Genomic DNA, 15772 nt, shown 5'->3' on the forward strand with positions numbered 1-15772 from the left:
TGCTGGGAAAACTGGGCAGCTATATGTAGAAGAATGAAACTTGACCATTCTCTTACACTGTACACAAAGATAAACTCAAAATGGATAAAAGACCTCAATGTGAAACAGGAATCCATCAGAATCCTAGAGGAGAACATAGGCAGTAACCTCTTCCATATCAGCCACAGCAACTTCTTTCAAGATATGTCTCCAAAGGCAAAGGAAACAAAAGCGAAAATAAACTTTTGGGAATTCATCAAAATCAAAAGCTTCTGTACAGCAAAGGAAACAGTCAACAAAACAACGAGGCAACCCACGGAATGGGAGAAGATATTTGCAAATGACAGTACAGACAAAAGGTTGATATCCAGGATCTATAAAGAACTCCTCAAACTCAACACACACAAAACAGATAATCATATCAAAAAATGGGCAGAAGATATGAACAGACACTTCTTCAATGAAGACATACAAATGGCTATCAGACACATGAAAAAATGTTCATCATCACTAGCCATCAGGGAGAATCAAATTAAAACCACATTGAGATATCACCTTACACCAGTTAGAATGGCCAAAATTAGCAAGACAGGAAACAACATGTGTTGGAGGGGATGTGGAGAAAGGGGAACCCTCATACACTGTTGGTGGGAATGCAAGTTGGTGCAGCCACTTTGGAAAACAGTGTGGAGATTCCTCAAGAAATTAAAAATAGAGCTTCCCTATGACCCTGCCATTGCACTACTGGGTATTTACCCCAAAGATACAGATGTAGTGAAAAGAAGGGCCATCTGTACCCCAATGTTTATAGCAGCAATGGCCACGGTCGCCAAACTGTGGAAAGAACCAAGATGCCCTTCAAAGGACAAATGTATAAGGAAGATGTGGTCCATATCATATGTGGTCCATATGAGCACTATGGAGTATGATGCCTCCATCAGAAAGGATGAATACCCAACTTTTGTAGCAACATGGACGGGACTGGAAGAGATTATGCTGAGTGAAATAAGTCAAGCAGAGAGAGTCAATTATTATATGGTTTCACTTATTTGTGGAGCATAACAAATAACATGGAGGACAAGGGGAGTTAGAGAGGAGAAGGGAGTTGAGGGAAATTGGAAGGGGAGGTGAACCATGAGAGACTATGGACTCTGAAAAACAATCTGTGGGGTTTGAAGCAGTGGGGGGTGGGAGGTTGGGGGAACCAGGTGGTGGGTATTAGAGAAGGCATGGATTGCATGGAGCACTGGGTGTGGTGCAAAAACAAGGAATACTGTTATGCTGAAAATAAAAAAATAAATTAAAAAAAATTTAAAAATTTTAAAAATTAAAAAAAAATTACAAGGAAAATATAAGTTGGGAATAACCCAGGAGTCCAAAGTGGCTTCTGGGCCCTATCCCACTGCCTTGGTCACACATTTTTCTTACTGTTGTGATCTTACAGTTGTTGACCTTTGGTTCACCCAGTTGGTCATCCCCTTAGAGTTGGTTGAGGGATCTTATATTTCTTCCTTCTGCTGTTTTCTCCTATCGCAAAGCCCCTTTGTCCTTGTATACTCCTTTCTCAGAACTTGTAGTGGTTCTCCTCCTGCTGGGCTCATTATCAGCCCTTCCTCTCCAACTTCTCCCTACCAGATCACAGAGGAGTAAAGGAAGAACAAGAACTATGCTGGAGAGAAGTGGTTCCAGCAAGATTATCAAATCCTGCATACTACATAGACTAACACTCTTGTGGTCTGTTTTCCTCTGTCATCTTGGCCAATATGAACTCAATGCTAGGAGAGGGTGGCAAAGAATTTTAGAAGCTCATCCTGCTAGTGATGAGTTCTGTTTCAGACACATTGATTCTGAGGTGCTAGAGGTAAGCAGGAGAGAAAGGTGTCCAGGCAGATTAACACATGGGCCTCAAAGCTCCAGAGGGAGCTGGGTTGTTGAGCTCTCCATGGCTCCATAGCAGAAGAGATCAAAAGCAACACCTCTCTAGACCACAGGGACTCCAGGGTTCCTGGCTTAGAACCAGACAACTTAAAAAGGCTTTTGTAAAATTTCATGGTTAATGACTGAAAAGCACATTAACAATTATACACAGAATTCTATGACCCTGACCCTTGTTATCTCTTTCACAGGGCTCTCCCCCGCTGTCAACTCCTCACCACAATGGCTTTCTGTATTTCCTCTTACTTAAAAAAGAGAGAGAGAGAGAGAGAGAGAATTGTCATATTCATAGAATAAGTGAATAAGAACATGTATAGTTTATAACATTATTACCATAGTTTAAGACATTGTTGTAAGTATGTGTGTGACCACCACCCAGATCAAGAAATAGTACATTAATATCAGCCCCAGAACATTCTTTTCAACTCCAGCCTCTTCCTCTGCTCCCTCACCTCACATAATCACTTTCTGGTTTTCTCAACAATTATTCTCTTACCTTTCTTTATGCCTGCATTCCTAGGTAATACAGCTATTTTGCCCAGTTTAATACTTTATATAAATAGAATCATGCTGTTTACATTTCTGGTGCCTGACACCTTTGTGTAATTTAGCCATGATGTTCCATGCAGCTATAGTTGGTTTATTTTCTTTGCCATTAGTGGTTAAGAGTGGGGATGCCAGAGCCAGACTACCTGGGTTTAAATCCCAGTCCTATCCCTTCTCAGATGTGTAACCTTGTGTCTATTACTTCATCTCTCTGTACCTTCATTTAGACTTACCTGGAATTGATTTTTGTAGTAGGCAAGGGTTAGGAGTCTATCATAGGTGGTCTTCCCTGAGAAACAGTCTTTGAGCTGGTGATTTGCTCACTTGTGGTTTATCAGAGAATGCTCTTAGGAACAACACCCAGAAGAATGTGAAGGAAGCAGAATTGGACAGAGGGAGAACTTGAACTTAAATCTGAATGGGGAAGCAGATGCAACAGAGGCCTCAGCAGATTTCATGGGGAGTTTTGAGCTGGGATAACCTTCCCAAATGCCTCAAATTGATAGATTTGTACCCCCACACCCACCAGTCTTTGAAAATGTGCTTCTCTTAGCAAAGAGGTACAGCCTTGAGCAAAGCAGCTTTCTTAAGCCAAAGGAAATTCCTGAGGAGGGATTCTGCTATGAGTTGTCAGCGAGCAACACTCCTGGCAGCTGGAGAATTAGTACTACTACCCTGAAAAGGATATCTGAGCAAGCATGCCGGCATCCAGTACAGAGTCAATCTAATCACCTTCTGCACAAATACTCAATTGGCCCAGCACCTTTCTCCACTGCATGCCATATCTTTCATATTAACTGTTCACACAGGGGTCTATTTCTGTGGTTTTTTTTTTTTTCAATTCTGTTTCCTTGGTCAATTATCTAGTTATGACAGAGTGATAGCAACACATGTATTGACCAATGGGACCAGAAAAAGAAGAGATTTGAACTATAAGATATTAAGAGTTTCTATGTTGTTCTCAGCCATTGGACCATCTCTCTCCCTCTTTGCTTTACGTGAAGTATTTACACACATCTTGTTCTTCTGGGATGCACGGTTTACTACTCATCCTTCCAGACTAAGGTGAAACATGATTTCCCCCTTAGCCTCAGGCCCTTCTTTCTTTGTGTTTCTTCAGAACCTTAAGAGGTGTCTCATAAGCTGTGTAAAGTTCAAGTCCTGACTTAACTCCTATTGCTGTACAGTCTTAGACTAGCTGTTTAATCTCTACATGCTTCCATTTCCTCATGACTTTTTGTGAGCATTCAATCTGAAGTGTTTCTTATACCACTATTTTATTTTATAATATTGTTTGAATTTTTTTTTCTTTTTTTAATATTTTATTTATTTGAGAGAAGAGAGAGACAGAGAGCATGATGGGGTGGGGAGGACAGGGACAGAGGGAGAGGAAGAATCAGACTCCCCATTGTGCAGGGAGCTCAACATAAGGCTTTATCCCAGGACCCCAAGATCATGACCTGAGCTGAAGGCAGACACTTAACCAACTGTGCCACCCAGGCATTCCTGAATTATTTCTATTTTCCATCCTACATGATGAGTTTATGCACTTGTAGGTGTCATGAACCATTCATCTTTGTACCCTTGTCTCTTAGCAATAGTTTCACCATATGGACTCAACAGAAATTCCAGTCAGTATAGTTCATAATCTAGAATCCGAGAGGCACATTGGCTCACCTGAAAGAATGGTCAAGGATATTCATACACAAGTCATTTGTTTCTGGCAATAAAACTCTAAGACTGGAGAATTTAGTTTAAAACTGTGAAACTAGTAATACTTTCCTAAATTCTAAGTTCCATTTACCTACACTATCCTCTAGTAAAGGATGCCCCACTCCCCATTATCACTGCCCTATATAGAAATGTACATTTCCATGAACTCTAGGGGAAACTGATAAACTGAAGAATAAGAAGGAGAATGAGAGGGAGAGGGAGGGAAGATGGAGAAGAAGAAAATGAGAAATAATAAGAGAAGGAAAAAGAAGGGGGTGAGAAGAAAGCAGGAGGAAGAAGAGGAGAAGAAAAGGAAGAAAAAGCAGAAGCAGCAGCAGGAGAAGGGGAAGAGGAGGAGGGGGGAGAGGAGGAAGAGAAAAAGAGGAAGAAGAACAATAAACAATAACAGGAGGAGGAAGAATAAGAAGAAAACACAAAATATGACAATGTTTATATACCCTTCCCAATAAACCAACTTTTTAAGATGCTAAGTAGGATATCACTTAACATTCTAGTTTGATATCTTTGAGCTACTTTTCTAAATGTCTGAGCTACCCCAATGAAAAAGAATAAGTAAATCCCAGGAAATCAAATGAACTACCTAGAGGGTACACCACTTAGGACGATGAATGAGTATGCTAAAAGCAAAAAACCTGCTTTTATCCAGAAGGTCAGGAAATAAGTTTTCTATTGAGCCACACAGAATAGGCTCAGTAGAAAACAAATTTACTAGAGTAAAATGGAACCAATGAAGTTTCTTCTTATTTCTGGAAATTTCTTTAGGAAAGTGGATGTGAAATTAAACCAATAAATTTGGAATCCAGAGCCTTCTTCATTACCTAGACCATAGGAAGAAGACCCAGAGGGCACGTGACAGGACTGTCTTCAAGGCAGGTCATGGAGCTCAAGAATGAGTAGTGTCAAAGAAACGTAAGAGCCAAGGAGTTTGTACTCTTCACAAAGTGTAAATAATTTTTTTTTCTTTTGTTATGTTTGCATTGTGAGACCCATGAATCAGGAAGTTTTTCTTTCTCAGAGCTATCTTTGTCTTCATTCTAAACACCATTATACTGAGATCACGCACAACTCAGTGAAGCAGAAACATCTCTCCTTCTTTGGGGTGTAATCTTTTGGGTAGCTGTTTCTTAGGTGATTGTATGGCAAGGCTGAGAACCTCAGGAATGTTTGTAGGTCAGTAGGGCATTATGGAAGTAGACCGTATGGCCTGCAGGCATGCAAGAACAGATCTCAGGAATTTGCTTCTGTTTCTTCCAGCACAAGTGAGAGAGTTCATCTGGATAACAAGGTGAATTTTGGTGAGAAGCTCTAATTAGGTAAGATATTACACTAATGAGGTAAATAATTATGAGTGAGGACCAACAATATCTTAGGATTCCAAAGTGTACTGTATTTTCTGCTGTCCCTCAGCACACAAGTAACTGAATAATAAGTAGCTCAGGGCCAAGGTTAATCAGCATGGTGATGGCCTTCTCAAGTATGGTGGGATGCTTTATGTGATTATTGTTATATGTTTTAACTCCCTGTGCCCTTTGTAGTCTGTTGCCTCAGGGAGCTCTAGATTTATTTAATCTAAAGGAGAGATCTAAAGACTTCTTTTTTTATAAAAACCTAAAGTAATTGAGATTATTCTAGCAATCCTGATGGAGGAGAAGAAACAGGAGAGTGTTTTTAAAAAGAAAGAGAAGGGAAGAGAAGGTACATTATCCAAGACAAGGAAAGGCAGTAAGATCTGAGTTTTTCACTAGGAATGAAAATCCTGAACATCTCTTAGATCCCCAGAAAGGTGACAGGACTCTGGGACAATGGTTGTATTTTACATCTAGGAAAGTTAGACACAAGATCCAGAGTTTCCAACTTGGCAAAGATTTCTGTGCTCCAAGCATGCAGCTCTGGCTTACACAGACCATGTGGGCTTGGAAAATAGGTCTTTCAGGGATTGCAAGATCAGAGGAACATTCTTCAAATATTTTCTTTTGCATATGTCTCCTAGGATCATAGAAGTATCTGGGAGATGGGTGGTGGAAATTGAGATGCCTCATTTATGTCTGAAGTTAAATCTCATGAAACTCTAGGGGAATAAGGAGTACAATCAGATTTATATATTTACTGTTGTTTTTTTTTAAGGGATGTGAATTTTCCCACATACTTAAGTTTGCAGTCTAAGATTCATACTTGCTACACAAGGCTTGACAATAACAAAAGGGTCCTGAGTTAATACCATTAAGTGTTTGAGAGATGGTAGATACAAGATGGACTCTTCTTAGAAGGGCAGGTTAGGAACCCAGAATTTAAATTTAAGCTACTGATTTTGCTATTGATTTTGAGTCCTAATTTTAAATGCAAAAGGCATACAACAGAGCTAAGTACTATACTACTTCTTATCTCACAAAGCTTTATCTATTAATCTACGTATGTTTTTAGACTCAAACAATGCAAAATAGAGGACACTATCTGCATGTGATTATGTCAGGAAAGGGTTACATTCCAGATACACATGAGAAAACAGAGGAGAACTCTGTATAATCCAGAGATTTTCAAGGCTTAGCAAATAACTCATTTCTGAAAATAATGTTGATTTAAACAAGATCTTATCATCAAAAGGTGTGGATACTCCTTGGTAATATGTGAAAATAATTGACAATATTAATTTGACCTATGGGGTTCTGAGTAGAGGGTGTAAAACTTTCAAAAGACAAAGTGTATGTTGAAGTGTCACAAACTTGGTAGAAACTGGAAATCTGCCATTTTTTAAAAGTATTTTAAACATTGGACACATTTATCCAGAGTGGTGCTTCAGATTTTGAATCCTGAAACAACCCATGAAAAAGGATACAAGACTTTCCCAAAACTGTTAACAAGACAAACTAAAAAAAAAAAAAAAATTATTGGACCTTTGATGACAGGATGAAACACCTAGGATATCATCTTCAGTAGCTCCATTTTAAGTGATATGTTTAACATGCTTAAAATATTCTGCAATTCCTTCATCTTCCACCTTTTCACTGTCCTCTACTACCTCATGCTCTCATTTTGCTTCTTATCTAGCTTGGACACCACACTGCATCATTATAATCTCTTTCTTGCCCCTTTTCCCTTGATTAAATTTTCCAGCCAAGTGTTAACTCCAGGTAGTAAACAATCGTACCCTGCAGGGCCCCCTGAATATGGATGGAGAAAAACACAAAACCATGCCCACTGGTGTCTCTCTAAATCCATGACCGCTAATCTCAAGAGGACCTTAGGTAAGCTAGGTGTCACTATTCCCTGCCTTGCTGCTCTCTTTACTATTCCAACATTGCTTCCACACCTTCTTATACAGCCTAGTGACCTTGCTTCTCATTTCACTGAAAACATAAACGTGATCAGTAGAGCAAGTCTATAAGCCACCACCACGTCTACCCATGTGCCTGTATCTGGACTCACATGCCTTCCCTTCCATTACAACTAACCAACTGCCCACGCCCCTATCAAGGCCAGCTGTGCTATCTATGTATGAGAGCCCTTCCACTTTGAGCTACTGAAGGTCCTCACTGCAGCAACTGACTTGTCTTCTGTTTGCCAACTTTCCTCTCTAGAGCTCTGCTGTCCAATTCAGCATGAGCACGTGTGACTACTGAAATTTAAATTAACTACAATTAAATAAAATTTGAAAATCAATTCCTCAGTCATACTAGCCACATTTCAAGTGCTCAATAGCCACTTGTGATGAATGGTGACCATAGAGGACAGCACAGAGTAAGATGATGGAACATTTCTATGTAGTGAGAGTTTTATTGGAGCGGCACTGTCCTAGGAGATTATTCCCATCTATAAATTCTGTAAGCTTGCATCTTAAAAATTACGTATCAAACAAAACTCACCTGGCCTCTCTTCCTCCTCTGGATATTACTATACTCTTCTCGTACAACCTAACAGCACAATTCTACGAAAGAGGACCTACACTTGGCTGTCTTAACTTTTGTTTCTCTTTTGAGCTCAATTAAGACTTTTATCTTTGCTATTATATACAAATTTTTTTGCGGAAGACACGAAAGACCTGTTACTAATCCCAGTTTGCCAAATCAGTCCTTGACTTAATCAACCAGAAACCCTGAACACAGATGATCTGAAAGCATGTTTCTTCATTTGCTTTCCAGGATGGCGCTCTCTTGATTCCCCTTCGACTTCTGTGCTACCCTTCTCAGCATCCGTGAACTTCAGGACTCCATCTTCTGACTTCTTTTTTCTCTCTGCATTCATTGTCTTAATGATCTCATGCAGTTTCCTTGCTTTAGATACCATCTTTACACTGATGAATCCAAAATTTATATCACCCAGACCAGACTTCTTTCTCAACTCCATACTCCTTTATCTAATTGCTTCTTTGCACTCACCATTTCAATGCCTAAAATGCATCTCAAATGTGGCATTCCCAAAATTAAACTGCTGCTTTCCCTCCTACACACAGCCTGCTGCTCCTTAAGTCTTCCCCTCTCAGTAAATAGTTGGTCTGTTCTTCAAACTGCTCAAGTGTGTATCTCTAATTCAGCCACTTCTTAGCTCCTCTTCTGCTACCACTAAAACACAGGCCACCATCTTCTCTCGCCTGAAGTATTGACAAAGCCTCCTACTCAGTCTAACTGGTTTACCTGCTTCTCTTATAACCCTACACTCTATTTTCAGTTGGAACATATTCATTCTGAATGAATGTAAGAAAGAAAGGCTTTTGTTCAAATGCAAGTCTTATCATGTTACTTCTCAGCACAATAACTCCAGTGGTTCCCCCGGTAAGATAATAGTTGAAAGTTGGTGGCTTTCAAGTGCCTATATGATAGCTTCCTGTGGCACCTCTTTGACCTCACCTTCCACCACTGCATGTTTTCCTGCAACCTTCTTGGGCTGGTCTTCTTACAGACACATCCACATTTTAACCACACTCCCTCAGGATCCTCCTGAGCCTTATATGATCTCCCAACACTTGAAGAAAGTCTCCTGATCACCTTAAAAAACAGCAGCCCCTTCACACATTCTACTCCCTTTACCTCCTCCTGGTATTTAAACTATCAATTTGCTCATTCTGCCAACACTTTTCTGTTTAGGAATTAAGCAGTGATGCCATCAAGCTTAAATAAATATTTTACGAAGCCATAGCAAAAACTGTCAAAGAAGTGTCCTACTGTCTTATTTTCTCCATTCCCTTTCTCTTTTATTACCTACAAATCAGTCTGTTCTGTTATTACTTATCCTAACATTGTTTTTTTTTTTTTAATTCTAGTGTCCACATCCAGACTCCTGGGCTTTCATCTCTGTGTACTTCTTACATGGACTGGTTTCTGAACTACTCCTCTCAAATGTGAACTTACTCATTTTAAGTAAGTACAAGCTTCTGTCTGCTTCATTATGTCTTCTAGTGTATCTAGGCCAGAACATCATATAAAACACATTATCTAATTATAAATTGATTTCTCTTTATTTCTGCCTTATAGTATGGATAGGATATTATATTGAGTTCTGCTAAATTATGTGTACAAAGAGATTATATTGCTTCTGCATTTTTAGATAGTGGGGAATAGTATAAAATATTTATTATAATAAGGAAAAGTTTGGATCTATAGGGTTTTATACACCCAATCTAACTCCAATCCCTCATTTAACAGATGTGAAAACAAAAGCAGAGACATCCAAAGACCATGACGCTGGTTGGCACAGGGTAAATGTACAATGAATTTCATTCATTGTTTTCCTACAAAACATCACCTCAATATGGTTCCAGTTCTAAAATAATTAACGGAAATACCTGTTAAATTCTCCTTCCTGCCTAATAAATTTTCTTTTAAAGGGAAATTTTATTCCTAACTGGCGTCTCTGAAATTATGTCAATGAAATTTTAATTCTAATTTGATTATCTGAAATCACCTCAACACTTTTCTTTTTATTTTTACAGAAATCCATAATTTAAGAGATGCGGTCTTTTATAAAAAATAAAGTATACCAGCTTCTAAATATAACCTTTCAAAGAGCGACCGTGCACAATCATATTATTGTGCTGTTGGCTTTAAGTGTCAAGTTTCTATTGATTGTTCAGTGAAGTCACCCCACAGACACTCTTATATATCAGTACCAAATACACACAAAATGCTTATATTGTAGGAATGTCTTTAATTCCCATGGAATCATTCAATATTCAGGCATGAAATCGAACATTTTACAGAGAGGTCTGCCAAAAAGGAGCTTTTCAAATTTAACACATAAATATGAAATTTCTAGCAGATGAAAGAAACAAACTAAGCCCCAGATGGTGGATTAAAATACATTTTGCTTATAAAAATGATGTGGATTAAGTCCTCACATCATGTGCCATACATGGTAGTCAGCTTTGAAACCAGAATTTGTCTTAGATGACCTTAAAGTTTCACTTCATATAAATCTATAATTTTATCTATTTATTATCAGGTGGATTAATTGTGTGTTATGTCTGTGTTCAGATAGGAGTGTTTCCCACAAATATTGTCAGCAATATTTATGTTTCTGCCATGGCATTGAGTCACAGTTCTCTGCATTAAAGTTGCTTGGATATGTTCCTGGCTTCATTGCAACACTCATGTTTCTTAAGCAAATATGTTTGTTAGGTGCCAGGAATATGGAGGTGGGTATGATGGTCTCTGACCCCATCATCATGGACTTGTCTGCTCCTAAAGAAAAGAAAGCCATGCTTTTCATCTGTGTTCCTCCATAAAAGGCTCAGTAAGATGCTTTCCCCAGCCTTTGTTTATAAAGTTGTGCAAAAGAGAATAGTAAGTTAAGAAGGAAATAACAAACATGCTGTTGATAGCAGGATCCAGCAGTCTTTGCCCAGCCTAATCTCTTTTTATTTTAATTAACATAAAATGTATTATTAGCCCCAGGGGTACAGGTCTGTGAATTGCCAGGTTTACACATTTCACAGCACTCACCATAGCACATACCCTCCCCAATGTCCATAACCCCACCACTCTCCTGCTATTCTTCTCCCCCCATACAACCTTCAGTTTGTTTTGTGAGATTAAGAGTTTCTTATGGTTTGTCTCCCACCCGATCCCATCTTGTTTCATTTATTCCTTTCCTACCCCCCCAACCCCCCCACGTTGCCTCTCAACTTCCTCATATCAGGGAGATCATATGATAATCGTCTTTCTCTGATTGACTTATTTTGCTAAGCATAATACCCTCTAGTTCCATCCAGGTCATCGCAAATGGTAAGTTTTCATTTCTTTTGATGCCAGCCTAATCTCTTACCCCCCCCCCCACATCCTATCAGTACTTAAGACTTCTTCTCCCCTGACATCTCACCAGTCCACAGGCTTGTCTGGATTCCCTGGACTGGATTATTAGAAAATCTTTTTTCTTGCCTAAGTCTTATTCCATTTAGTCCACTCTTCCTACTGCAGGCAGAAATGATTTTTCTAAAGCACAAAACTAATCATGCTATTTCTAAGTTTAAAAATTCTAGGATGGCTTTTTGATTGCTTAGGATAAAAACCACATTTAATGTGGCAATTATAAGGTCCTCCATTAATGAGCCCCTGCTATGTTCTCCATAGTCCTCCCCACACTGCCTGCTTATACCCTAAGACCCAGACACTGAAATTCCCTCAACTCTTAAAAGTGACACTTTCTCTGAAGCATTTGACTTCTATATAGGCTTTTCCTTCTTCTGGGAACACCATTCCTTCACCCACAAAGGAAGACTTTATACATAAATTTTTACATATAAAAATTTTTTAGTATTACTTATGTCTCAGTTTTGCAACAGAGGTAGTTTAAGTGTTTTTTTTTTCCTTTTTTGTGATTTTATTCTTAAAATGTTATATAATGAACATGTATTAGATTTAAAACTAAAAACTGAACAATTAATGTATGCATACTTGTGACCCACTAATTCCATTCTGGATATATATGCAACAAAAATGCAAATATACATATTTTTCTTCCCCAAAGATTTGATTACTTAAGATAGAATTTTTGTTTTTTCAAATTAAAGACAGATATATTAGACTTTTTTAAGTGACTCTTGTTAGTAGGAGAAAGGTAAGTGGACCCCTCTGTATTATCTTTGTGATTCTTATTAATCTATTCAAAATGAAAAGTTAAAAAATACAATGGTCATTGACATAAATATTATATAGTAATTCTAAATAACATTCCTCTGAAAACTAAAACTCAGTTGGCAACTGAATGTGTGAAACACAATGAATCATTGATAAGATCTGTTCTCAGTGTTACTTTATGGTTTAAAAACATTCCTTTAAATGAATCATTTGAATTACTTATATTTATCAAAATATAAATATCAAAGAGGTAAACGTTGAACCATTGTTCAATAAGATTATGTATTTTCTTTTCCTTGTTCCTAGACCTCAGTGAATTCAAAAGTTCACAGATTAGAGAGTCTTAATGTGAAAACTAGAATGAAAAATAAGTGAAGAAAAGTGTAGTAGATGGGGCACCTGGGTGGCTCAGTCATTAAATGTCCACGTTTGGCTCAGGTCATGATCCCAGGGTCCTGGGATCAGGCCCCAAATGGGGATCCCTGTTTGATGGGAAGCCTGCTTCTCCCTCTCCCATTCCCCGTTCCTGTGTTCCCTCTTTTGTTGTGTCTCTCTCTGTCAAATAAATAAATAAAATCTTGAAAAAAGAAAGAAAAGAAAGGAAGGAAGGAAGGAGGAGAAAAGAAAGAAAAACATGGTAGAGTTTCAGTGACAAATGAGGGCTGCAAAACAAAGAATGGATAGTTGATTGCTATTTTCCTTTTTCTGGGAAAAGTGCCTCATCTCAGCACCTCAGAAAGATGGTCTGGAAAAGGCATGGGAGAGGAGGAGGGAGTGAACTTTTTCTCAGGAGCACATGACAGAGCCAAGGCTGGATTGCTTAGTGTGGCTGTCAACAACTACCACCACAACAGGAAGCACCATCTCCTTCACACTTCTGTGTCCACCTCCTGTCTTCACATGTCTCCTTCTTGTCCAGCTCTTCCCATCTGATCAATCCATCAGTCATGATGAAAATAAAAAAGTAAAATTTCTCCAGATCCTATGGCCAGAACAGAGCTTCTGGTATTCCCTCCACAAACTAGCTCATTCATAGGCTTCCTCAATTTGATAAATAGTACCATTATCTACCTGGTTGCTCACATCAAAAGCCAAGAATCTATTCTTTTTTTTTTATTTTAAAGATTTTTATTTATTTATTTGACAGAGAGAGAGATCACAAGTAGGCAGAGAGGCAGTCAGAGAGAGAGGAGGAAGCAGGCTCCCTGCTGAGCAGAGAGCCCGATGTGGGCCTCGATCCCAGGACCCTGGGACCATGACCTGAGCCGAGGGCAGAGGCTTTAACCCACTGAGCCACCCAGGCGCCCCCAAGAACCTCTTCTTGATTTCTTTCTTTCTCTGTCACATTGCTGTTTAATCCATCAATAAGCCATCTTTCATATTCAAAATGCATCTCAAACCTGTCTGCATTTCTCCATCTTCACAGCTACTACCTGGATCCAGATATCTCTTACCTGGATACAACAATTGGGGTGATCACTTAAAAAACAAATCCAATCAAATTACTGCTTTACTTAAAGACTTCCAATGACTCTCTACTGTAACTGGAATAAAATACTGACTCTTGACCATGGCTCCTCAGAGGCCTGTCTCCACCTCTCAGGAGGCACTCACTCTGCCCCAGCTGCCTGTGCCTTTTTTTTTGATTCTCCAACAGGCCAAGTTCAGTACTATCCTAGTGTCTTCCACTCTGCCTGGAAAACTGTCCCCAGAGTTGTACGTGGCTCAAGTCATTGCCATCTAACTGAGGCCTATTCAGAACACCCAAACTAAATTAACCCTCTCAATGTGAAATAATTAATTGTGTTCACCTATTCATTGTTTATTGTTCTGCCCTTTCCCAATCCCATGTAAGTTCTAGGTAAGCAGAAGTCACTGATATTTGGGGGCTCTAGAGAAGTCTGACACATGGTACCCTCTTTAAAAGAATGTGTTGGCAATTTTTTGGTTCATTTTTTCCTTCTATTTTCTCTCATCAGGATGACTAAAATATAAGGGGAAAAAAGAATAATAAGAAGAGACTGTAGGGGCCAAGAGCAGGCCACCCAAAATGTGCCACTTAAGCAAAATGATTATTTTAAATGAAGGTTACTTAAGAGACAGCCTTTGCAAGAAGGACTCTCAGAAGTAGAGAGTCCCTGAAAGTAGGAAGTAAATCTGCCATGGAAGGTACTCTCCCTGCACCAAGAGGGGGAGAGATATACTTATCACCGGAGATAGGAAATTTAGAGCCAAGAAGGCTCTAACTATAAACAGTGTTACTTTTTTACTAATCTATGATACTAACCCAAATTCTGCTGAGAATTTCTTACTAACTGAAGCTCCCAAAGTTAATTTTTTCTTGAGTAGGTCAATTCTTCACAGATTTATTGTCTCTTTGTATAAAAAAATCTAAGAACTGCCTGCCTTGGTCATTTCTTTAGGTCTCAATTTCATTATTGGGCCTCTGTGAGCACGTAATACGAGTTTGGTTTTTTCTCCTGTTACTCTGTCTCATGTAAATCTAATTCTTAGTCTAGCTAGGAGAACTGTGGGCAGAGGGAAAATTCTTCTTCCTCTTTAAGATCAAGAAATAACAACATCAAGGGAAATAGAACAGTTCCTCCAGATTGTTCAACACAAAATGAGAAAAAAAAAAAAAGGAAGATACAAGTATACTGCCAAAGGAGACCTATGCAAACCGTGTACAGGCAGAGTTCAATGAAGTTGTCTCTTGATTTTGGTTAGTGTGACTACTATGCAAATACCTTTGTTTGCTTTTATTTTAGAAAACATTATTTTCCACAATAGATTTTGGGTGGAGTAACCATTGTGCTTCAAAGATATTAGTACACTATCCTTGATTAAGAAAAAAATGAAATCAAAACATTACTTACTCTGTAAATGACTGCCACATTGCTCAATATCCCCGTTGCCATTAAGTAAGTCTCTTTCCATCCGAGGTATCAAAACTTCTTTTTTATTTTAAAAGAGAGTGAAAGAGAAGGAGAGGTGAAATTTTTATAATCATCCATTGAATTTTGCATATAAAACAGTGAATACACTTTATATATATGTATTTGTGACCAAGACACACCTAAGGGCTGGGCGATTTGTCACATTTGCTAAATTATGACCCACAGGCCCAATAAGAACCTCCCTGTTATGTACAGGATTCCAGGTTTTCTTGCAGTATATTTTATCTATATTCTTGCTGCTTGAGAAAAGGAAAGATGCTTCCATAATATGAACCAATAATGGGAAACTGTGAAAAGCAGAATGTTGTCATGAAAAAAAAATCCCAGTCTCAGAATCGGAAACCTCTTTCCTACCCCTATATGATTTCTCAGGGCCTCATAATCCAGGATTTAAAATAAGCACAGAGATCTTTAAGGTTTGATTAAACTCTTAAAAAATGAAAATAAATTAAAAAGTCATCGCAGAAGAGCTTTTCTTAGGCGGTCAATGATTAAGATTATATCTCACTGAGCTATCAGGAGAAGAATGAAGACATTGTATTATTAAAGTAAACC

Source organism: Enhydra lutris, unplaced genomic scaffold, assembly GCF_002288905.1.
Source record: "Enhydra lutris kenyoni isolate GAN:26980312 unplaced genomic scaffold, ASM228890v2 scaffoldscaffold21, whole genome shotgun sequence".
In the NCBI taxonomy this organism is placed as follows: Eukaryota; Metazoa; Chordata; class Mammalia; order Carnivora; family Mustelidae; genus Enhydra; species Enhydra lutris.